The following is a 15,413-nucleotide window of genomic DNA, read 5'->3' on the forward strand; positions in this document are numbered from 1 at the left end:
AACTATATATGTACATTCATCTATACATATACATATCCATTTATCTCTATCTACATCTCTTTATCTATTTTCATATCACTTGCCCAAGAACACACAGGAAGTATCTAGGACCAGAATAGAATCCAGATATTCCTGACTACAGACCCAAAGTTCTATCTGATACAATTTTAAGAATTCAAATAAGCAAAGGAATTTTAAGAATTTCAAATAAACAGTATTTTAGAAACTAAGCATATTATTTTGTACTTCAGTACTTTTGGGGATCAAGATGGTATGATTTCTAGTTCTAGTCATGTAATAACCTTGGACAGAACACCTCCCCTCTGTGGGATGTGTTATATCAGTGACTTTTTGTTCCTTATTAAAGTATCAGACTACAGTAGCATGGAACATTATGGTTCAAGTATAATGGTATAGGAGAAGATAAGACACTTGCCTTTGGGAGAAGGCAAAAAACTCTTGAACATAGGCTATCTTTATGCTCTGTTTCAAGATCTTAGTGTACTAATGTATAAAATAAAGGACTTGTAATCAATAACCTTCAAGATTTCTTTCAATCTCAAATTAAACCTAATTTTTCTTTATTTTATACAGCTTCAAAGCATTAGAACTCTAGCATATTTGTACCTGACTGACCTGTTTGAACCAATGGGAGAGAAGAATAACAGAGTTATATTTTTACCTTTTTTCCTCATTCTTTTCTAATTAATTTTCCATCTCAGGTGTTCTTCATTGCTCACAGTCTCCATCCTTTTCATTTCAGCATCCATTCACCCTAATGTATGCCCTAGTATACATTACAGGACCCAAGGATCCTTGACATTTGACTCTTTCTGACAATGTTGCTTTCTCATGCTCCCTAAGCTTAGAACACAGAATATTTCTGATGCTGCTTTGTACCTACCCTATGACATCTCAAACAGAGCCATGACTTTCTTGTCTAGTTATGAAAGAATCAAGAGGATATTTTTGGAGTGTCTGGTTGCCTTAGGTATAGTGAAGCTATAAGAAGCAACAAAGCAAATAGAGTTTTTTCACCCACTTGGGCAAAGAAAAAGAAAGAGACAAAAGCCTAAGGAAGAATGGAAAATGAAAAAAAAAAAACCTCTGAATCAGTCAAAAGAGTATCAATCAGTCAGCAGATGACAGGAAATTTATAAACAAAAAGATAGACTATCAAAACCTAAGTCATAATTTAGTGTCCTTATTGAAATTATTCTATGTTCTATTATAGCAGTGACTTTAGAAAAGATACTTCAGTTCCCAACTTGATATCCTGCTTCAGTTTCCTTTTCCTTCCACCTCTTCTCAAATTGGTGAGTTCCCCTTAAAACTTCTGTCTTTGCCACCATGTTCCCAGTATCTTCTTCTCCACCCCTATCTTTAGCTCTATTAGAATATAAATTCTTTATATTCTCATAAAAATATAAATTATTTCACAGCAAGTACTGGATTTTGTTTGTTACTTGAGTGTATTTGTGTCACCAGAACTTAGCATGTCATATAGTAAGGGTTTAACAAATGCATATTGATTTGTTTTTAATCCTCAGGGCCTCATTTCCTCCTCCTTTATCATCATCAGCATCATCACCACCACCATAACTACCAATTTAATCATTATCATCATCATCTTCTATGGCTTCATTGTTATCATAACTGGCAAGTTTTAAAATTGGCAAAGTTTGTTAAGATATGTAGATTACTTTCCATAATTTATCTCAGTAATTCCTTCTAAAAACACTGTAAAGTATTAATATTTTCATTTTATAAATGAGGAAATTGAGAATTAGGGTGAATAAGCAAGTAAATCCATGGCTAAACAACTAATCACTGTTAGAGGTCAAATTAAATGCTGGTCTTTTCATGCTCCAAGTGTATAGCTTTTTCTTATGACACATTCATTAAAACAAAGGATTTGAAATAAATAATTTATAATTCCTTTCCAGGTCTAAATCCTAGGAACCTACATCTCCAAAGGATAGATAAACATTGGACACTGGTCTCACTGCCTAATTCCCAATCAGGGTCTGGGAGTTCATTGATTAACGTATTAATCCAGAGGGACTTGAAAGTAGTTGGCCACTAAACAGAGGTGTCCAATGATTAGTCAAAGAGATCAGGAATTAAGAAGATCTTTTAATATTTAACTCCACTGTACCAGGAGATGCCTGAGATAAAAAGATAACATGATAGTTGATTTAAGAAAATAATAAATAATAAGTGATGACACGACAGGCATATGAATTGTATTTGAGTGAGAGGGTTCTGGGCTAAGTTACCAGTCTCACTTTCTCCTCCAAAGCCATCTGGGTCCAGTAGCCATATATGAATCAGGAGAACTGGAGGTGGCCCTGGATGCAAGGCAATCAGGGTTAAATGTCTGAGACTGGATTTGAAATCCTATCCTCCTGACTCCAAGACCAATGCTCTATCCACTGCAGCACCTAGAAAATATCCATGGGAAGACCTCCAGCAAGACTAATTTTTCTATATTTTTTCATGGAGAAAATATATCTGATATCTCCAAACATGCCTGACAAATGACAAAGGATATTGATTGGAAAGTCAGTTTGACTTTGGATCACTAGAAATTGAATCTATTTTTTTTTTAACTCACAGACTTGACAGATGCATCTGTCATTTACACGTTTTCAATTTTACGCAAACCAAGGAAAGATCCTAAGACACATAGAGAGATAGCCAAGGGACCCAAGGACAATAGAATCTTTTGAAAATGCTGTCATGAAGCTAAGACTAGCATATATTTACTTTGAGGTGAACAGGATTATATCAAGCTTAATCCTATGTACAACTGTTCTCTTTTTTGCTGGTGACTTGGTCCATGTCATGTATCCTGATTATTTGGGATCTCATTGATATAAGGAACTCTTTAAAAGTGTAGCTTGACTTCTAACTCTTCTACTTAGAGTCTTAGAAACTTTCCTGAAACATGAGAGATTAAAAAAGACTTCTCTATAGTCAAATAGCCAAAAAGCATCATAGGTGAGATTTGAATTCAGGGATTTCTAAGTTCAGCTTTCTATCTGTGATGCCATACTTGATTTTTATGCAATATAATACTAATTCAGATTACTAAGTACTTGAGTTCTTTGGAGAGCTTGTAGTACAATGGATATGCAGTCAGAGGATCTGGTTCAAATCAAGACCCTAACACTCACTACTTGTGTGACTTTGAGCAAGCTACTATAACCCTTAGAGACTTTTTCCTCATTTCTTAAATGAGGAAGTGAACAATATTCCCTCCAAAGCCTTTCTATCTCTCAATTTATGCAATCCTAGGAACAATCTTTTCTCACAACAACACTAAAAATAGGTAATCATCCTCTTGCATCTATTCCTCATCATTGATAATAATTAGATAGTGTGCTAAGCACTTTACAAATATTATTTTATTTGATCCTCATAACAATCCAATTTAAAAGGTGCTCTTTTGACTCCATTTTACAGTTATGGAAATTGAAGCAAGGGTCACAGAACTAGTAAGTGTCTGAGTCCACATCTGAACTCAGGTCTTCCTGACTTCAGGCCTGGTGCTTTATTTACTGAGCTATCAACATATCTACTAATAATAGGAATTATTGTTGCTCAGTTCTTTTCAGTTGTGATTAACTCTCTCTAACTTCATTTAGGATTTTTTTGGCAAAGATACTGAAATGGTTTGCCTTTAATTTCTCCAACCCTTTTTACAGTTGAGGAAAACAATGTGAATAGGATAAAGTGACTTGCCCAGGATCTTAAAACTATGTAAATGTTTGAGTTCAGATTGGAACTCTTGGAACTCTTCCAGACTCCAGACCCACTGTGCTACCCACTATGACACCTAGCTGCTCCTATCAATAGTAATAATAACTACAAATGCTGTTTGAAATATTTCCCTTTGATAGGGCAGTGAGATAGTTTACCCAAAGTTACCTACTCAGTGAGCAGCAGAGTGTATATTCAAACTCTTTCATAGGTATTTTCTATATATCACAGTCATCTAAAATTATAGAATTATAAGAATGGAACTTAAAGGAATCTCAGCTGAAATCAAATCAAACCCATTCATTTGACATATTAGGAGACTGAGGCCCAGTGAGATTAAGTGATTTACCTAAGGTCATACAGATAGCAAAGATCTGGAATAAAATTTGAATCTAAGTTTTCTCTCTCTAGATCCAGGACTCCAACTTTGTCTAAATCCATGGAACCAAAATATGCTTCTAGTGTACTTTGATAGTTATGCCTAGAACCTAAGATCAGGAATATTAGTATTAACAAATAATAAAACTGTAGTTTATCAAATTTCTTGTTTTCAGTGGATTCTATACTCTTAGTTTCATTAAATTCATAAATTTAGACCTGGAAGAGACCTTTTAAGTCATCTAGTTTAAGTCTCTTGGACAGGTGGGTAACACAGTAGATAGCACACTGGGCTAGAAATCTGGACTCATGTCTATGAGTACAAATATGGCCTCAGACACTGACTAGCTGTATGACTTTAGGAAAGTCATTTAACTGGCTTAGTTCTTAATCTGTAAATGAACTCTAGAAGCAAATGAGAGACACTCTAGAATCTTTGCTAAGAAAATCTCAAATGAGATAAAAAAGTTGGACACAATTGAAATGACTGAACACATACAATTTAAGCTTCTTTTATTTTATTAAGGATGATCCTGAGGCTCAGAGACAACATAACCTGCCTAAAGTCACACAGAATGTAAGCAACAGAACCAGGAATTGAACCCAGATCTGATTCATAACTGATTCTTTTACTTCTTCTTGAGCTGCCAGAGACTTCAAGATAGCCCTTCAGAAATAAATTATAATAGCTCATTTTGGAGAGAGACATTCTTTTCCTTTGACTGGACAAGAACTATTTCCTTATTAACTTTCCTTGCTCAAATTGTGCTAGTCCTGGCCACCTCAGAAGAAAGAGGTAAGCCATCCAAACTCTTGCCCTAGAGAGGCATGTGATCAGCAACAGCCAGTGCTCCACATGGCAATCATAAATTGTCACCTAATTAGTAAATAATTACCTCCACGAATGTGGCTACATAGATGTAAAATAGTCTCACAAATTGCCGATTAGTTTCATAGCAATGACAGTAGTATTAGTGCCACTTCAGTTAATGTAAAATGGGTCTGAAATGGCCAATATGTTAGTGCTCCCATACAGGCATTTTAAAAAAGAAAGCAGGGACTCAGAGGAACAGGGATGAGGAGAGGAAGAGAGGGAAAGAAAGAGAAGAGGAGAGGGAAAAGAAGAAAGATGAAGGGAATGAGACTGAGAAGATGAAAGAGGAGGAGGAGAGAAGGGAAGGGAGAGGGAGAAAGGAAAATGAGAAAGACAGGGATGGAGAAGGAGACAGAGAAAGAAAAAAAGAGAGATGTCCAACTGAAGAAGAACAATAGCAACAAACAAAACAGAATTGTGGGATCTCAAAGAAAGGGTCCCCACCTGGCAAGATGTTGTACCACCTTAGATTCCCTCCAAAAATGTCTCACAAATCTGATCCGAGAAATATTGGCTTTTCCTTTTTTTCTTTGGCAAACTATCAAGTTGACATAAAGGAATGCTGCTATGCAGTCTAAAATGTACATAAGGATATGTGCAGTTGGGCTCCTGGGAAGAGGCTGAGGGAAAGATGCTTGTGATCCATGGGCCAAGAAAACTGCAGCAGCCCCTCCTCTCTCTTTCTACTTCCTGTCTCTTTGGTGCAAACTAACTTACAGGCTGCATCACCCAAAGGAAGAACTCACCAGGAAAAAACACACTCTTAAAGTTAAGAAGCTGCCTGGATGGAAACTGGAACCTTTCCAGTGACCTCCATTGACTTCCAACTCATCTTAGGAAAAAAAAAACAAGTCCTCAGAGGGAATGAGTATCCCTTTCCACAAAATATGCCTTGATATGGGGTTGATTTGGGTCAGCTCTCCCCCACAGACTTGTTTCATTGCTTCATTCATCCATCTTGTTGGAGAAGAGAAGGATTTCTCTGAAGCCTTCATTATAACATGCTTGAAAGTCAGTGATGTTGAGCCTGATTTAGAAATAATAATGACTTACTGACTGTAAGGGTTTCCTTCTAATTTTTATTTTGCAGACATAAGCACATATTTATTAAAATTATCACATGCCAGTTACTGTGATGTTTTGGGAATGAGGAAAAAAAAGTCAAAAATTAATGTTCACATGGTTGTTAATAACAATATCATTCAGGGAAAGGACCAGACCCTGGGGCAGTATCTGAATGTATTTCCTATCTCCTTGATCCAGCCCTGACAATGACCTTCATTCAGAGTTAAATTAATGGGTATTTTTCTTTCTTCTTCACGGGATGGTCTCATCTTAGCCTTGTCACTGACTAGTGAATTTCAGCAATTCACTTTGAGGCTTGAGTTTTCCCAGTAGTAGTGTTAGCAGTCTCTTTCTAAAGCATCTTCTCATACATTCTGACATAGTCCTACTGCTTTATAGTCACCCCCAGCCCTAGGCAGCATTAGAGCTACAAACTAGGATCCAGAGATGCAGCAGAACTTAGGGGAGAATGGTGTACTAGTGTACTGGACATCAGAATGGGGAAGACAGATGAAAATCTTGCTTCTGCATTTACTAGCTGAGTGAATATAACAAAACACTTAACTCTTAACTTTCCTCTTTTTCCTTACTATCTAAAGAGGGGAATGAATTAGATAACCTCTAAGATCCATTCCAACAATAAACCTAGGAAACTTATTTATAGTCTAGTTCCAATTACTTCAAGAAAATGAGGACCAGAAAGGGAAAGTGAGCCTAAAGTCATGGTAAGTGGTAATGACAGAACTCAGATCTTCTGAAAGTACATTTTGTGTTCTTTTCACTATCATTATTTATTCCTGGAGCTATGTGGCTCTCTATAAAATAATGTTAGACATAGAAAATCATATTTGAAACTCATGATTTAGCCTGCATCTAGATCCTGTTCTGGCCAGCTTGGGAGAATACAGGGGCTCATTCTGACATCCTTAAAAAAATCAATATCAGGGTGGTTAGGTGCCACAGTGGATAGAGCATCAGTCCTGGAGTCAGGAGTACCTGAGTTGAAATCTGGCCTCAGACACTTAATAATTACCAACTGTGTGGCCTTGGGCAAGCCACTTAACCCTATTTGCCTTGCAAAGTACTAAAAAAAAAAGATTAATATCCCAGGTCCCAGAGGTAGAAAACATCCATCCAGCTTGGGAATGTAAAGCCTGACTTTTCTATAAAATAAGGGGAATTGTTACTTGTGAAATAAGGCAGATGGACAATTTCTCCCATAGTTCTGAGATAACACCTGAGCACCTGTGGAAGTCAATAGGTGATCATAAACTCAGCAGATTTATTAGTGACAGGGAAGCCTTGGGTAGCAAAAAGAGGTTGCAAATCTTATCATACCAGACTCAATTAAGTAATCTTTAGTTTTTTATGAGGTACAAAATAAAGTTAAAATATTTAGCCTATACAGCCCTATATAGTTTGTCTCCAACCTTTACTGCTCTTCTCCTTTACACTGATATGAAAAATGTCATTCCTAAAATCTGAAGTGAAATTTCCACTAGAGATCTTCCAGATATTTCCACTAGTGAATGACTTTGTCTTGATTACACCAAGTCCTGGGATACTTTATTGTCCACTCAACAAGATCCATGACCACTCAAAACAGACTAGTCAATGTAACAATTCAGGAAAAATTAAATGTACTAAGAATGCCTGTTGTTCAAATTGTGATTTGTAGTTTTTTTCTGCTGAATGAGTTCATCAGTTTATATTTGTTGGGTTGTTATTTGGTAAATTCCCCCAGAAATGGATTATGCTTCCCTAATAATAAGTAAGCCTTGTGAGGGCAGTAGCTGCTTCATTTTGATGCCTTGGACAAGACATGACATAGAATAGACACTTAACAACAATTGATTGTTTGACTGAGCTCTTGATTGTAGAAGAAAAAAGAGAGTAAGAGAGATTAAATTTGAGAAATATGGAGTACTTTTAATGATCTTAATTTTTCTAATACCAAAATTCATTTTCTTAATACAAGTATTCTCCTGGTTATATTATATAGTTATGAATTAAATATCTAAAGAATTCTAATTACAATAGCCCAAAGCTCAGATGAGAGCATCATGGTGGGTGTAAGTAGGCTGTAGCTTTTGACTGAGGGTAATTTTCATATAGGTGGAAGAAAAAAATATTATCCAACAAGTGTATAGCTATATAAGGAGGTAGACTAGTTACAGAGTAAAAATGAAGGTAACAAATTGATGCCTTGGTATTAATGTATGGTAGACTGTAGTGTATGAGGTATGTAGGGTATGAGGTATACAGGGTGTGAGCATGCCCATATGCATTACAAAGGAAGAAGCAGGTTGGAGGGAGCAAGTAGGATTTCAAATCAGTCATTCCTCACCTAAGGTGGGAATAGAGGGTTAAAGGGGAAGTCTCTAGCCTGTAGTACAAGCTATAATGGTTTGGCTCTGTTGATGGATTATCAGCCCCTGTCATGTAGGCAGCAAGAATTGAAATATTTTCATTGATAACATGGTATTTGATAGATCCAAAAAATATAAAACTTCCTAGTACAAAAGGTACCCTGCTTTCTCATATTAAGAAGATTCTTTATTGTATAGTGATCACATTTACCACCACTGAATAGTCTCTGAGAAGAAAAAGGGACACAAGGAAAGGTATTTGTTTCAACAGAATCAAAACCAGGATGAAAAGTGTCAACATATATCTTTCCTATCCATTTATCAATTGTATTCTCATAAATTAAATCAAGCTATTCTTTCATAAGATCTTTATTTGTCTTGGGTCATCCAGATACTTGAGATTAGGATGACTGGAACAATGGACTATCAAAAATCCTAGAATAGGAGTTCTTAACTTTGTGTCTATGGTTTGGTTTTTTTTAATTATTCAAATAGCTATATTTCAATATAATTTATTTTCTTTGTATTCTTATGTATATTTTATGCATTTAAAAATATTATTTTGATAAGGAGTTCATAGGTTTCAGCAAACTTCTACAGAGGTCTAGTATAAAAAAATAGTTAAGGTGAAGATTCTGGAGTATTGACTAGATTAGAGGATTTGGGGAAAACTATGAATAAGAATAGTATTAGAAGGTGTACATGTGTTTTGAATTCATTATTTTTCATTATTCTAAGGAGTAGACATATTAATGAGATTTGGAATCCTCTGACATGTTGAAAAACTTTCACTTAAACAAAATTGTCATTAGTACTCATTTTCTCTGCTACTTACTAGATGTGTGAGAATGGGGTTAATTTCTCATTCAAAAAATAAGGATTAGAATATTTAACTACTTATCTTAAATAATGTTTAGTATACTTTAAATTGTAAAGTGGTAGTTTCATCTCAAATAATAATGGATCCTTATGGGGCTGTCATATATTGAAAATTAATAACTGCTATAAAACACTATATTATCAATTATATGGTCAGAACTAGATTAAGATATAATTGGGAAATGTTTTACAAAATACATAAAAAGAATAGAATATTTTCAGTTAAGATGTGGTTTTCTAAGTCAATATGCAGGGTTCATGGATCTTTACATAAGACTTAATGGCCCTATTCCTTTTTTTTGGTTTGACACCAATGATCTAGCTAGAGAGGTAAAGGGACTTGTCTAAGGTCATGGAGCTACAAATACAAATCATCACATGGAAGTGAACCTTCTGGTAATGACTTTATGAGAACTGAAGAGAATCTGTAGATGATAAATAAAACTGTCCATCACCTTATTCATATTTGAAGCTTTTTCATCTTAGTAGGACCTGTCAAAAATGATTTCTACTATTGTTACTTCGATGACCTCTGTCATCAATTCCAAGATTTTCATTCCTGTCCCAGGGCTTTTCTGCATATATTATTGTATACTTGACTAAAAAGAATCATTCTGAACAAATGTGGGCAAAGAGAAATGCACGGGTTCATCTTCACTGCCATCAGGAATGGTAACTTCCTCCATACTATATGAAATAAAGCTACCCAGTGTTCTCATCTGAAAGCAAGAACGCACTATAGAGGTTCTACAAGCTCAAAGATTTAACATTTTGGGACACCAACTGCCTGGCATTTTAGAATTCCATTCTAACCCTGATCCCGGAGCAGGGACAAATTCATTTGAAAGTTAATTGCCAGCTATAGTGAGTTTTGGGAATTCAGATAAAAATAGAGATAAAAAATTTTAAAAATGAATGAAAAATACAAAATACAAAATACTCCCTTGATGATACCAGGGGATAAGAACTGAGTCCAAGGGATTAATGGACTTTTTCAGCTTTCTTAGCTGTCTTACAATGAATCAAGTCCAGGAACTCCTATGCCTAGCTTGGTCTCTCATCCAACTTCCTTTAAATATGCCTAGTGTACCATGAGAGAAAGAAAAATAAGACAATTATTCTTTTAAAAAAATCCTAAAATACACATTTCACAAAGAGAATAATTAAAGGAAACCACACCATTCCATTTCTACTTTTCATATCAATTGGCAGAAAGTGTCTTTATTAGAAAAATGAAATTTTCTTGTATTTACATTTTTTACACCATATTACTTGGCACCTTTGTTTTCTGCAATAGTTATATACATTTTAATTTCATTTCACGCAGACATTCCAAACCCCATTCCTTAAACATTGTCTACACATTGAACAAAAATGGAGAACACAATACAAGAAGACACACCCAGAGTATATAATTTTTCTATCATTAAAAAGTTTTGAGCAAACATATAATTTTATAGATATGCTGGAAAATATTTATACAATAGCACTTCTTCATGCAGAGGTTAAAATATGGCAGGGATCTACTAATAAAAATAAAAACATTACAAAAACAAAACTTCGCTATGATGTTCGAGGGACTAAAGAAAAATCTAGTTATTGGCATGGGGTCTGACATGTGTTGGAATAGGACTATGTGTGGAAAACATACAATAAGTATCTTATTTCAAACCAGTTCTACCTGGATGAGAAAAATAGGCCTGCACTTTAGTTTTTAAAGCAATTAAAAATTAATTCTAGCTTCATTCTCTTGCTGTTGGGCTATCCTTCAAATTATTAATTGGACAACTAAGTCAGAATGTAAACCACTGATGCATTATTTATTCTTCCCCCATCTGATAAAAGTTTCATCTATCATCTTTTCCAATTGGCTTCTTCTTAAAACACAAATTTTTAAAACCTCAGATTTATGCACACAGATATTTCTGACCACTAGTCCAGTTTCAAATATTTGACAATTATCACATGTGACAATTATCACAATGTGAAGTAAATTCTTCTAGGGGTTATTCAGTAGAGATCATTTTTTTAAATATTTACTGTTTATGGAGAGAAGAGAGTATACTTTTTTTAAGTGTAAAACCCCCTAGTACAATAAACCAGTTTCTCTTGCTTAATCAACCATTAGGATTCATTTAGACTCCTTTGCAAACAACTGCAAACTGCAGTTAGGATCTACCATGAAGTCTATCTTACTGTCCTATAATGACTATCTAGGATTTGAATTCAGGTTATCCTGACTCCAAGGCAAGATGTCTATCCAATTTTCCACACTGCCATATGTGTCAGACTATTTACAGCAACTTCTTAGAATATGTTGCTAATTCCCATCTCATTTGCTTTGGAAGGGCCAGGTGATTGTCAGTTAACCTTTTCTACTGAAAGGCTTAGGAAAACAATGGCATAAGCTACACAGAGAATAATTGCCTCTCATCCCATATTACCCTCCCCCCTCAAAAAATCTATAAAAAATCACTATTAAAAACTATCTAGATAAGATCCAAAACTCACATCTGAGTCATCCATTTCTTAGCTAGAGGAATTTCTTTTGTGGTCATAGCTCTAATATTATGTCCATAAACCTAAGAAACCTGAGCTATTGTAATAAAAATACATTCAAAAATCAATAATGTTCATTTACTTGAATTTGCTTTACAGAGAATAAAATAATTCAATGTGTTTACTTTGTAATATAGAAAATTCAATTGAATTCAAAGGTCTATTTCATTATTTCCTATTTCTACCCACCCCACTTTGAAATGTTTTTCATGGCAAAGGAGTGCATTTTCATATTTTTTGGACCTCACTTAGATATCAATATATTCTTACTAGAGTCCCTTGAAAACTTGGAACTGCAAAATATCAGTTAAATGAGAAGGGTCTAAAGTGCCACAGGAAAGTCATTTGTGAGCTAGAAGATAATTAGCTTTATTAACTTAAAGTGTCAGCCATAATGATGTCATCTATATGCTATTTTTTTATCTTTTTTAGGGTCATCCTAAAAATGCTTTCCAAAGACAGACAAGAATTAGCTTAAAAGTTTAAGAACTATAACTACAGCTTATGGAAAATGTCCTAAGTTTGTCAAAAAAAGAAGAAAGAACAAAGAAAAAAGAAAGAAAGAGAGAGAGAGAGAGAGAGAGAGAGAGAGAGAGAGAGAGAGAGAGAAGGAAGGAGGGAGGGACAGAGGGAGGTAGGAAGGAAGGAAGGAGGGAAGGAAGGAAGGAAGGAAGGAAGGAAGGAAGGAAGGAAGGAAGGAAGGAAGGAAGCAAGGAAGCAAGGAAGCAAGGAAGCAAGGAAGGAAAAAGAAAAAATTTTTTTAAAATTTTTATTATTTCTTATTATAAGGAATGAGGAAAGCAGGAAGGGAGGGATATGTCCAGAAATAAATGATATAAAAACAAAAGTTATCCAAAAGAAACCATACCTTTTACCAAAAAATGAGTATTTATTATATTATTAGATTTGATACCAGGGCCCTGAGAAATACTGAATTCTAACTTGTTCAGTTTCTAAAGGTTGTGGGTTAATTTTCTTATTTCTAAACTGGACATAGTTTAAGGGAAAGACCCTCTTAAAATAATATGGCAGATTTCTCTCTCCCTCTATTCTTTTTGGTTTTATTTGCATGCAACTCCAGAGGTAAAAATTTGGGGCAAGAATTCTTGACCTGGGTTCTGTGAATTTTGAAAATATTAATAACTATTTAAACATAATTGGCTTCTTTTGTAATCCTGTGGTTTTTATTTAAGTATTTGAAACATTGTTCTGAGAAGAGGTCCATAGACTTCAAAGTGGTCTTTATGCTGTCAAGGGGATCCAGGACACAAACAAGGATTAAATAACCCTGCTTGAGGAGGTAAATTATACTTTTTATTATAACATTAAATACAATTATGTCTTTTCATTATGTATTCAAAAGAGTCTTCCTATATTATAACCTCAAGAACAGAAGTTAAATAAAGGTTGTTCTAATACTTAGAAATACTTCTTACTCCCATCTAATAACCAAAAAATAACAACTCTTTTTTTTCTTCCAGTAAGGAAAAATGAAGGTCCTCATGCCTACATGAGATGACCCTATAATATTCATTGAATTTTCCAGCACTGGCACTCCTAATAACTGTTCTCCCACTTTCACTGACAGGGGTATTTGGCTTGACAAGAAAGGACTTTCATGTTCTCAGTTCGTCACTTGAAAAATAACTATTAGTCAACTCTGCTCTCTGTAGGGAAAGTCAAAGATTCGCAATTCAATAATGTTCAAAGAGAATAAGCTAAACAAACATTCTCTAAGTAAACTTTAACCCTCACTCTAATGCCTACCTAGAAAAATTAAGCTACTGAGGTACTGACAACTGTCAGCTTTACAGTAGATCACTACCTGTCCTCAGCATGTCTTATAATAAATTCAGCAATAAAGAGGTTTCCTTTAATAATTCCACCATGAAGAATCCAGTCATTTTTTTTTTCAGATCAGAGCTTCTAAATATCAAAGTTTGGTTGTCTTTATCTCTTTTGTGTCATGGACCCTTTTGATAGCCCCAGAAAAACCTGTGGACCCCTTCTGAGAATTATAGCTTTAACCATGCAAAAATAAAAAAGGATTAAAATTAAATGAATTATATTGAAATATGCATATATATATTTGTGTGTATGCAGATATGTATGGGTATATTATGTATATAGTGATGTTCAAGGACTTCAGATGTGCATATATGTTTATATGTGTGTGTTCACAGACCCCCAGGTTAAAAATCTCTGATTAAAGAGAAGTAAGAAGAGAGAATGACTCAATATTGTAATCTTTCAGGAATGCCCATTACTGGTTGAAAAGAAATTTAGATGGTGAGGAATAGGTTAGTGTTAAAGGGAGTTTGTTATAGGGAAGAAGGAAGAATCTCTTTTTTACATGTTCATTTGTGGATTACTCTAAAAATAAGTGTATATATATATTATATATATATATATATATATAATTTATGTTTATATGTATGTGTGTACATCTATTTGAAAAGAGAGAGAAAAAGGAGAGAGAGAGAGAGAGAGAGAGAGAGAGAGAGAGAGAGAGAGAGATTGGATCCAAGTTCTATGAATAAAGAGAATAAATATTATCATGAGGGAAACATGAATCATGTATAGAAATTTTGTCCCCCCCTTCCACCCTTTAAGACTCAGAGAAAAAGGGTTAAGATTAAGAGCAGTGAGCAATAGGGGGACTTAATAACAGTCTTCAAGTCTCTGGCGGGAATAGTAATGCTAAGTGTAAGAGGTTCAAGACATAACAAGATAAACATTCAGAGGTTAAAATGTTTACAAACTTCTTGACCACACAGGTTATAAGACAATGGCATACATATACAAGAATCCTGGGATCTCCTTGTCTGAAATGTTCAATAAAGAATAAAGGACAAAGAGTGAAGAGCTATTTCTCAGGCATTTTTCAAGAAAGAACACTTTAAGGTACCCTTCTAGTTCTAGGCTTAAATATTTGTTGATAAAATGCCCACAAATAGATTTGCTGACAGACAAGGAACCTATCCCTCATAAATGCACAGAAAATCCCTTTCTTTATAGGATAAAGTATCACCTTTTGAGAATGCCTTCCAATGAACAAAGATATAAAATCTCTTGGTAATTCCTAGAATGTTCTTTTTGTGATTCTCTCACAACCAACACGCTACCCCTTTTATTTTTCTTCAAGGAACTGGTTGGTCATTTTACCCATCTCCAGCTATAATTATAGGCACTTAGGTCCCATCCAAAAATGTATTCCTCTTCATGCCCTCCTCTCAACCATTTATATAAGCTCATCTACCAAACTTGATTTTCATATTATTTTTAAAGGAAAAAAGAAAACACAGTCAGAAAAGCTGTCTCCTGAACTTAATTTAATCCTTTCTCTATTGTCCAACTGATCAAGGAAGTTTATTCTCTTTTCAAACCAGGTGCCATAAGGCAAGGGTGAAAACAAAGTTTTTGTGTACTTAGGTAGAAATGTAACATCCCTGATTGGCTGGGCAAGAGTAGGCAAAAGCTGTGGCAGATTGAAGTTTTTCATGAGTCAATCAAAATGATTCCCA

Source organism: Macrotis lagotis, chromosome 8, assembly GCF_037893015.1.
Source record: "Macrotis lagotis isolate mMagLag1 chromosome 8, bilby.v1.9.chrom.fasta, whole genome shotgun sequence".
NCBI classification, from domain to species: Eukaryota; Metazoa; Chordata; class Mammalia; order Peramelemorphia; family Peramelidae; genus Macrotis; species Macrotis lagotis.